The 9,942-nt window shown below is 43.0% G+C and overlaps 1 protein-coding gene across 4 annotated transcripts in view; it reads left to right on the top strand.

The window, feature by feature from the left end:
• Positions 1-291: 291 nt before the first annotated feature.
• LOC108626337 (protein Tob1) overlaps positions 292-9,942 on the top strand; it is a 75,344-nt gene continuing 65,693 nt past the window's right edge. For 2 of the 4 annotated variants that reach the window (XM_018026934.2, XM_026814758.1), the window contains exon 1: positions 292-796. The gene's annotated coding sequence lies outside the window, so the exon portion shown is untranslated. Of the gene's footprint in view, positions 920-9,942 lie in introns of all 4 variants that reach the window. The other 2 variants (XM_026814757.1, XM_026814759.1) reach the window with 2 other exon arrangements.

Consider the following 9,942-nt stretch of genomic DNA (forward strand, 5'->3'; position numbering starts at 1 on the left):
CTCGGGTTACGTCATAGCGCCTAGAGCGGGTGCCACTCCAGCTTGTTCGTTCTCCCCTCAAACGAATCACTCTCTCTCTCTCTCTCTCTCTCTCTCTCTCTCTTTCTCTCCCTCACTCTCTCTCCTCCCACCGCGAAAACTATCGCGTATACTCCCCGACCTTCCTGATCCACGGCCCCTCCACTCTCTGGGTCCCGCTGGTGGTTCAGAATCCAGCGTATACACACGCGACGCGAGTGCGCTATATATCTTTTTCTACTATAGCTGGCCGAGCGAGCACTCCGCGAGACCGTGAGGAACCCGGCACCGGCAGTCTCCGCTGGTACACCGAGCTGTGTGTTACCGTTCCTCGCCTGCTTGGTTATCACGTTTCTCGCCCGTAATCAGCGTCGACGCGCGTCCAGATCCCGACACCCAGAAAGAGAGAGAGAGAGAGAAAGAGATCCCGTCGTCGCGTACTCGTCGCGTCATACGCGCGCGCCACCCCCTTCTACACATATGTACATATAGAACTTTTGAGGAGAAAGAGAGGGAGTGATATACACACTGGTGACCCAGCACGCGCCGCCAACCCCTTTCGACACGCATACGCGTACCTTCGCAAAATCGTGCGAATCGGATCCGAGGGATACAAAGGTGTTCGAGCTTGGAATCAGTGCGAGGACGCGAGTAAACAGGCACGCGGCGGCAGTCAGTGAATTAAAGAAAACAGGGTTTAAAGGGACTGTGTAAGCAGGTGCACACTGTCTACGTACCCTCACCCGGAGTAACGCCGAGAGAGGAGTAACACGTGCAGGTGTGTATCCGAGCACGTGTACGCGGTACCCGTGCGTAAATACTTACTTCTCTGTGTGCGCATTTGTGTGATTGATTTAGGAGAACACGGCACGCGAAGAAGGAGACAGTACCGGGCAAACAGGTAGGCGAACACGAGTCGGATCAACCGGAAGTTGACTCGGCCGTCGCGAGTGCGTCCCGATTCCCTTTTGATTATAATTTGTGTTCACGTCTTTGCAATCTGTGAGCGAGAATTTGATCTTTTCATACCGGAATGAAGCGTCGAAAGGTGATCTTTTACACTGATTCGACCCCCATTCGTCAGGGTTCGTACTTCGCTCCAACCTGTACTCCAAAGTGCGTACGCACTAAACGCCGCGAGTGTCGTTCTATTCATTCCTCGTTGGTCCTTGTGAATGAATCTCAGTGGTGCCTTTTCATTCAATAATCCGAGGATGACCCTAATCAGTCACGGGTGTCAGTCACGAGTGAGTGCGCCTCTTTAAATACGCGAGTTCCACGCTTCTTACTCGCGCGTTATGCGATGCGAGTTGCATGAGCGGTTGGACTCGGAGTGAAACCGGAAGTCCGCCGACGGCCGTTCCGAGGTCGTTATGTTAGAATCCTCGACAATTGTTTCGTTAACGATGAATCGACGTTTTCACTGTCTCATCGATACACCGTTCGCTCGTCGTGTCGATGAAATCCTCATCAGTGAAATGTTTCTCAATTGTTTCAAGGTAACCCGGTTGCGCGGATAACCCGAATTGTTTGACGACTCACAGTGACACAGAAATCAGAGCGGGTAAACAACAGATAATCGAGTAAATTTGCTCAATTTGGGTTCGCCGACTTTATCATTCTTTATCTATTGTGGACGCACGATGGAATGCAATATGAATTTACTATATAATAAAATGCATATCCCGCTGTGAGATCTGAGTATTTCTTATATTCATAAACTTTCTGTAAATTGATTCTATACGGATTTCGAAATTATTTCAGTATCAGCTTTAGAGATCTCAGAAATCGTTTATTAGAACCATTGCTTCTTTCTGTTTGTTCGTCACATAATGTAGCGGTTCTACTTCCATGGTACGTTGCACGCGAGATTCCTTCGGTTGGAAACCCAAAGGAAGCAGCGATAAGCAAACTCTCTGCTCCAGGTACCTTGCCAGGTACTATACAAACTGATACCTGTGCCCTCGATAAAACGCTTTGCGTATGATAATGAACCAGGTTCTAAAGCTTATTTGATAACTGTCTAATCTTGTCTGCTTATTCCCAGTTGAAATATTTCTTACACGTGTATCTCTGCCTATACTTGTGGCTCTGACCGTTTTTCAATGCAATCAGAAATTCACATTCAAAATAATTATAATTTTAAGACTTAAGATTACTTTCATAGAAGAATAGGAAAGTGATCGACTATTTTCATTTTTCAAATCACAGATGGAATATACTTTTGTTCTCTATCAGTTTCCGTAACAAACATTTATTCATACGTAACAGGAATCTATCGGAAGAGATTATTGTCCACTAACAGAGATGAAAGCTGGTGAAATTTTCTTCCACACGTCACGCTCTTTCACTCTTAAATATTGACTTACGGTCGAGTGGGCGTGAAGATCGGTTCGTCATTTGCGCTCAACGAGTGGCTCTTCGTTGACAGCTGTAATTTGTAACGTGTGCAGTTTACATTGTTCGCTGAGTAAACCCCGTTCCTCCGCTGCGTCGCGTCGGTGCACGGTGTGCGGCTTTAAATCAATGTGCTCCACATAACGTTATTGATAAAAGGGGTACGTAGTACATATGTATTTTATGTATCGCGTTGCACGATAGTCGCCTAGGTGCAAGCCCGAATGCACAAGCCTGTATTTTTCTCGTCCCTCTTTTCGTCATTCCGCCTCTACGTGTCCAGTTTCGTCGTACAATTTATACGAGCGAAATTTACAACCATTTTTCCGATCTCCAACGCAATAGGAATTTCATGGCGCGAATTTTCACATCAGAAGTTTCAGGGATGGGTGGAATTACATATTTTAAACAACGTACTTAGGAACCTCGACGCGTTTCATTGTTCACTGTGCATATCACATTCACGTATTCTTTATTTAATCTGATTTAAACAATCCACGATGCAGTGCAACGTAATTATCCATCTCATAATTCAGATTCGCATCTCAGGCTTTCATCTCTGATTACGATACCGTTGACCTCACCTCTAGAAACCATTTATCAGCGCTGAACGCTGTTCACTCAGATTATCCAATTAACTTCAGCCCGCTTCTTGCTTTCTTTGTACACGTACGTATTCATCAGGGCTACAATCCCAATTTGTCTGATCATCAGCAGACCGACGTCTTGGTTCTTCGAATGCATTTTTAATAAAACTAAACGTTCCCTCAGACGAGTCTTGAACGTCTTTTAGAACACGTCGAATGAGAGTGAATATTTTTAGATTATCGTGATCTCTAGCTCATTAAATATAGTTTTAGAAACACAGCGGTGGAAAATAGTGTTATTAAGAGATAAGCTCTCTTGAAATTTGGCATTCGACACAGGCGAACGATTCAGCGTGGACAAGTGTCGTAACCGGCCCAGATTCCGGTCCGTTTACCAATAGATCGTCTCGCTTTTAAATATATCGGGCCAGCTGTGAACCCCCCCTCTTCCCCCCTCGATTTCGTAACGAACCTCGGCGCGGTGCGTCGCCGTAGGTAGAGTATCCTCGCGAGAATCGATATCGCGATTGAGCGTATCGATAGCCGAAACGAGCCAGCCAGCCCTCGTTGCGAAACGAAAAGGAAAGTCGATCCTACGGCACATCTTTTGGCATCAGAATGCAATCTGGCCGCGTGAATCTGCCCGAGAGGCCGCCAATTAAGTTTGCAAAACCCCGCGCGGTCGCCCCGCCGCCGTTCTATTCTCTCCTCCGCGTTCGAATTCGAGATCTGTTCGGCGGTCGATCCGTCGACCGTCCGTCCGTTCCTTCCCGCATCGGTTATTCATCCAGCAGGATTTATGACCGAACGGGTCCGCGCATCTCGTGGATCTTCTTTGCTTCGTGGCTCGGCTCTGCGTTTTAATGAAGCGTGTAAATCAAAAGTCGGACGAGCGACGTGAAAGCTGTTCGACGTTTGATATATTTCTCATTGGATATACCCGGAATCAAAATCGTTTATTTTTCCTGTTTGCGCAATTTGTAATACGACCGGACAACGGAGGTGAATAAAATATTATTATTGTGATAGATAGGAATGGGAAGGGAAAAAGAAGAATGGCAAAAATGCCTTTCCGCAAAATTCGAGAATTCTCGTCGCAGGCATTAGTAACTATGGTAACCGTTCGCCCCGAGCTATTTTCTGTTTATTACTCGGTGAGTTATTACGTTATCAAGACGCTTGGTATATGGCGCGTTATTTAACAACGCACTGCGTGCGGCATTTAAACAGGGAATTTAAATGCTCGCCTCGTTTCTGGTGCCTTTTCAAGCATTCCGATCGCGGCTGGAGTTGAAAGGGATAATTCTAAATCCGATTATGTTTCAAGATCCTCCGGATATTAATCTGCATAAAACGGGAAATAAATGCTTAACAGTAAATAAGGAATAACAATCCATGATGAACGATCATGCAACTCCTTCATTATCAAAGTCATTACTCATGCCATTTTAAATTAGACTAGAATTTTTGTGCGAATGAAAAGGAAAAACTGGATATTCGATAGCAATTAAAAATCTCTCAGAATACTTTGATATAATTAATTATCTGTGGCGCCGCATAAAACGAGGAAAATGAAACTTTGTTTGTGCCGGCGCGGGTAGCGAACAAAAGGGCTAGGCGTCGCGACGTCGTCGGGGCCGTTAATCGTCTTCGTAATAATTACGCGATTCAACCTTTGGATTTTCGCGCGGGAACGAACACGCGCGCGCTGCCCGAAAGCCCGTTGCGTTGTCGTTATTTCAATTTGCCTTGCCTCTTCTCCCTGTTCTTCTTCGACTCGTTTTTCCCGCGTTGCTGGATTTTTGCGCACCAAAAGAATCCGTGCGTCGCGACCAATTACACACCGTGAATTACATCGCTCGTTTACAAATATTCCGTTTTGATCTCCGCGACGCGAGCTCGCGTGTTAGACACTGTCTACGGAGCCAGACGAATTATTTAGAGGGCATTCAGTAACAGCAAGACTACGTCTGTTTTTAATATGCACATCTTACTTACTTCATAAAAATTTTATACGAACGTTTCAGATATTATTGTTTTAATGACGTGCGTCTAAAAATAAAATAATCGATCTTGTATTCGAAATTGTATATCAGAAAACGTAAGGTACAAAGGAAATGAGTTATGAATCATAGATCGAAACTGAGATTCGTATTTACTCGTGGAGATAATACTTTTTGACTATCAGTCGTTCATGGATGAGCCATACTCGAGCAAGAATGACACGTGTCTCGGAGTAAATAGACACCTTTAACGCTATTACGTCTGAACGTAGGTTGCGCAATGTTAGACGGGCTACCGATACATTATCGTCATTATTGCGTTGTTTCTGATCCTCGGTGGCCCGGCGTATAAACCGAACACCGTCTACATCATCTAATAATGCGCGCCAGCTTCACTATCGGCCGCTGTGTGCGTATGTACGATAATTACGAGCACCGCGCGATAATCAACAAGAAAGTTGTTATTTGAAAACCGTTCTGCGTTACTAATTGCCCGATATTTTATGCCATCCGCTCTACCATAATCTTTCGTAACGCGTCATTGCCGCGTTAATTAACGGAACAATTATTACACCAGTTCCACCACCATGTCCCTCGCCGCAGCGTTAATTCGAGCGCAGCGTCGTTCGATTTTTAGCCTCGACTCGAGGTCGTGTTTCGATTTCGATTCGACGGCATTAGCTCCCCATATTGTACTCGTAGTCGGTTATCAGGGACAGGTAAGAGGTTGAGAAAACATTTTGTCTTGATTATGAGCTGATGAAATGATTCTGATTATGACGAATGTCGAAATCGTATAACAAAAGAACTGCGTTACTGATAAAACCTGTCCAATTTTAGTCACACTCGTTTTATTAAATTATGATCGAAACCAGGTTTAACGTGTTTGATGTACATTATCGTCATTCTCAAGAAAGACAGAAACATCTGTTTCAACAATCAGACGTTCATGTATGAAAAGTATAAAGAGAAATGAAGGAGAACGGAAGTATAAGGTAATTAGCGGAGGATTCCTCGGCAGGTGCATAGTTTCTTCGATTATTATAATCACAGGCAAGATCCGATTACATGGGGCAGCATCATTATCCTCGGTGTAAAGCGGTAAAAGTGGTATGAACCGGTGGTAGGCGCGATTAACACGTTCAACCTGAAATTTGTACGCGTTTCTGGAACGTTTTTCCCTCTACGGTCGAGATAATACCAGCCATTAGCGGCGTTAATTATCGGCCTTATCGCAAAATTTATGTCTTCAAGGTTGAACCGCATCGGTGTCCATTACCTGGGATATTACCGCGGCTCGCTCGACGCATTACCCTTCGCTTAGCTCGTTTATGAATTAGGATTGCAATGCGTTCTGCACGGTCAGAGTTCTATGCACAGTGACGTGATCTCCGTGTTTAAGTTTGACGTCTTCCAAGCCCCGGAGGTACCGTCTGTTGAATATCGTATTCAGAGACACGATTTATTATAGGATCCTTTAAAAAAAAAGGACAATACTAATAAGAAAGAAACGTATGTTACATTTGTATCAAAGCTGTATAAAAATTCCGCACACGTTCATACGCAAATTTTGGATCTCATTTCATATGCGAAATTGTGATATGGTCCAGTTATTTTCCAATAAAACTCATCTGGATTCTTTTCTTAATATCGTGGAAGTTTACCGTCGCGGAGTCTAGACAGGAAATTTTTGCGAGCCTTGAAACACAGGTGAGCAATTAGCATGGCTCAGTTCTTTTTTTTTCCGGTCCTCGGCTACTTGCGCTTAATATTCTTTGCCCGTTACCGGCTGTTAATTGATCTTTAACCGGTTACTCGGAATTGTTCTCGGCGTCGCGTTTGACTACCTCGTTAACATGTAGCTTCGGTCAACAATACATTCCCGCACTTTGTAAATGGCTCATACGCTCTGTACCGTAGAACAATGAGGCGAATGAAAATGAAAATCTCGTCGACGAGGATAAAAGAAAATCGCCGCTCATTAACAGGGAACATGACGCGCTGTTTTTAAAATATACATACATGAGTATCCCCGGGCAATTACACGGTCGCTCGATGCTATTCAATTTAAACAATTTCAAGCTCTGTTTCTTTATTCTTTCGCGGAAAATATGAGATCTCGTGCGAATATAACGGCACATTTCGCGTTGCGTAATCGCGTTTCAAAAGTCAGCCGAGAAGGCAATTAAGCAATGTTTGCCGTGCAATTATGGGGAACGAGGTGTTTTCGATCCATCGGTGCGCACTTGAACTCCGCAAAGAGCTATCGTTTACGGCATCAAACCGGGAAGCATTACGAATTCATAGCGAAAAATACAGCTGCCAAGTCCGGTCTCGTAATCGAGCGGCGCTGGTGATAGAGTTTTCGAAGAATAGCGGTGAACGATGACATTAAACGGTGGGCTATTTGCTCAACGTAATTTCAAATTGAAATGCATTGTTTAATTACGGAGAATTAAACACAGTAATGTTTAATTAATTAAAATTAAATTTTAAATTAAGGAAAATATGATTATAAAGGGAATTGCTGTTTTTCCTAATTTATTTTTCATAATTAAGAGTGAGATAATTGAAGTAGTACCACGAGGAATTCTACGTTTTTTGTGAACCTCGGAACTGGAATAAAAGAGTAGAAAAATTGGGCAAGTACGATTCAATTCCACGGATAAATACTTTAATTAAAATTGTATAGCTGTCCGACGTTGTGTAACGGATAATTTAATTTAACTGAATCCGCGGGTCTAATGAATATCCATAACGAATGTACTACACGGTATGTTAAAAATAATTACGTTTACATCACTAATGTAAAGAGCAGATTGTAACAATTTGCATCACTTTTAAATATCGTGAAGGACAGATTTTGATTATTTGTTATCAATTATTTAGGACTTTCACGCGATTCATTGCATTTTGATTGCATAAATTGTTAAACACACGAACTACGCGAAGTGACGAACGATCGGCGGATTGAAAAGCAGATTACAAATCGTTGGACGTCAACTGGTAAACATCGAACAGGAAAGGAAAGCTGGTAGGGGAAAAAGGGTCGCGCGGAAGCAAGCAGGAGGAATCACGGACAGCGTCGAAAGTGGAGCAATAGCGGAGAGTTTCCGAGACGAGCGCGACGACAATCGATCGGCCGTTCTAATCGATTCGATACCTCCCACGCCCGTTCCAATCTTATAGCCCGCTTCCACGACGAGTTACACAAGACCGAGCGCACCGATTGGTCGATCTGCCGCGAGGTTCGTTTTCGTTTTCGCCCTTACCATCATCCATCGCGATTTTCCGGCGTGCAATAATTTTCGCCCACCCGATATCACCATGAATTTATGGCGTTCCGATACTTTGCATCCACCGAACTTCGCTCGAAACTTCCTCCCAACGCGAGGATGGGCACAGAATTTCTGGAATCTGTTTCTGATAAGAACTTGCTGTTTCGACGTAATAAATATACGCTTGAAAATGAAATATGCAGTTCGTGTTTATTTATTGAAAACAATTTAATGATGAAGAGCGAAGATTCATAAGCCATTTAACAAATTATATAATTTCCGGTCAAGTCATTTGCATTTAGGAATAGGATTAAAGTTCTTGAATAATCTTATTACAGATGTCAATAAAAATCACTTCGTTAGTTGGACCAGAAACGTTGACCATCATTAGGATAGGAATTTAAAAAGTGATGAGTCGGTTCGAACCATCGCCGATCCTCGTCGGCGTTATTGAAGCCATACCTCTCGGTTGCACCTCATGCTAATGAGGTTAGTATATCACAACGTCTAGAGAACGAGTGCCGACCGGAGATAAGTCCTTTATTTATACAAGGAATTAGTATGGCCTCGCGAGGCGACCGCGTACACGGTGTGGGGAACGCGCTATTATTCAATGGAGTCGCTCGCGTTGTACTTCGTAAGCGATAAATTCCGCCAGGTAATGCGTATACTTTGCCGTCGTGCCGGGAGTAAATCTTCCAGGTGTCACGCCCCTCTTCCGGTTCCGTCGTGACTGGTTTCAAGAAATCGAGAGTTGGGTACACGTACGCAGCTTCTAATAGCACGGGGCAGTGCTAGTTATATGTTTTCTTAAGTATCGCTGATTTTTTGCCTTGGTCCTTACTACTTTTTGTTCAGATCAATTTCACGGTTTCGTTTTAAAATGATTTCTTTTTACAAAATGGTTTGAACAAGTTTTAATACCCTACTATGGCTATTCCTTGGTAATATCGTAAAAGAATTTCGTTGGAAATGGCTTGTTCAATTACTACTACATAATAATGCTCGTTTAACGTCCCATTAAAAAATTGATTGCCGTGCAAGCAGCTCAATTACCTATTACCAGATTTTGTCGGTTTTCACGTTTTATTGAATGAAGAACAAGCTTCCTTAATTATCCAATTAGCGAAATTATACTCAAACGGTCCCAACCAGTTCAATGCGCGATCGTTTCGACGAACACGGTCGTTCCTTCGTCATCTTCTTTGTCGTCGTTTCTGCGATTGCACGCGTGACGGCAGCGCGTGAAACTCGCTGACAGTACAGGGTTCATTAGAAATACAATAAGGTCGACGATAGAACTAGGAAACCTTGACCGTAGCGACGTCAACGATATCAGATTCAATAACGCAACGGAATTTGGAATTTCATTCTTTCAAAATGTTTTATTCTCTTTACAATTTGCATAACTTCGTCGAACAAATTGAGCTATAAAAGGAATTCGTGGGAGGATAAAATAGCTCTTTCATTTAGCTGAAAATTTCCAGAGGATTGCAAACAAAAATTGGAATGATTCATCGATACAAAAAAATCAGAAAATATTTGTTTATTATTCTCCTTCATTTCTTATACAATAGTAATTTACACTCTTTTTTTATAAGTTTCAATAGTTAATTATTTTACTTCACACGTTTAATGAATTTAAAAAATTGTTGTGTC

This window comes from Ceratina calcarata, unplaced genomic scaffold, assembly GCF_001652005.2.
Source record: "Ceratina calcarata isolate Rehan_Ccalc_2016 unplaced genomic scaffold, ASM165200v1 scaffold397.2, whole genome shotgun sequence".
Taxonomy (NCBI): Eukaryota; Metazoa; Arthropoda; class Insecta; order Hymenoptera; family Apidae; genus Ceratina; species Ceratina calcarata.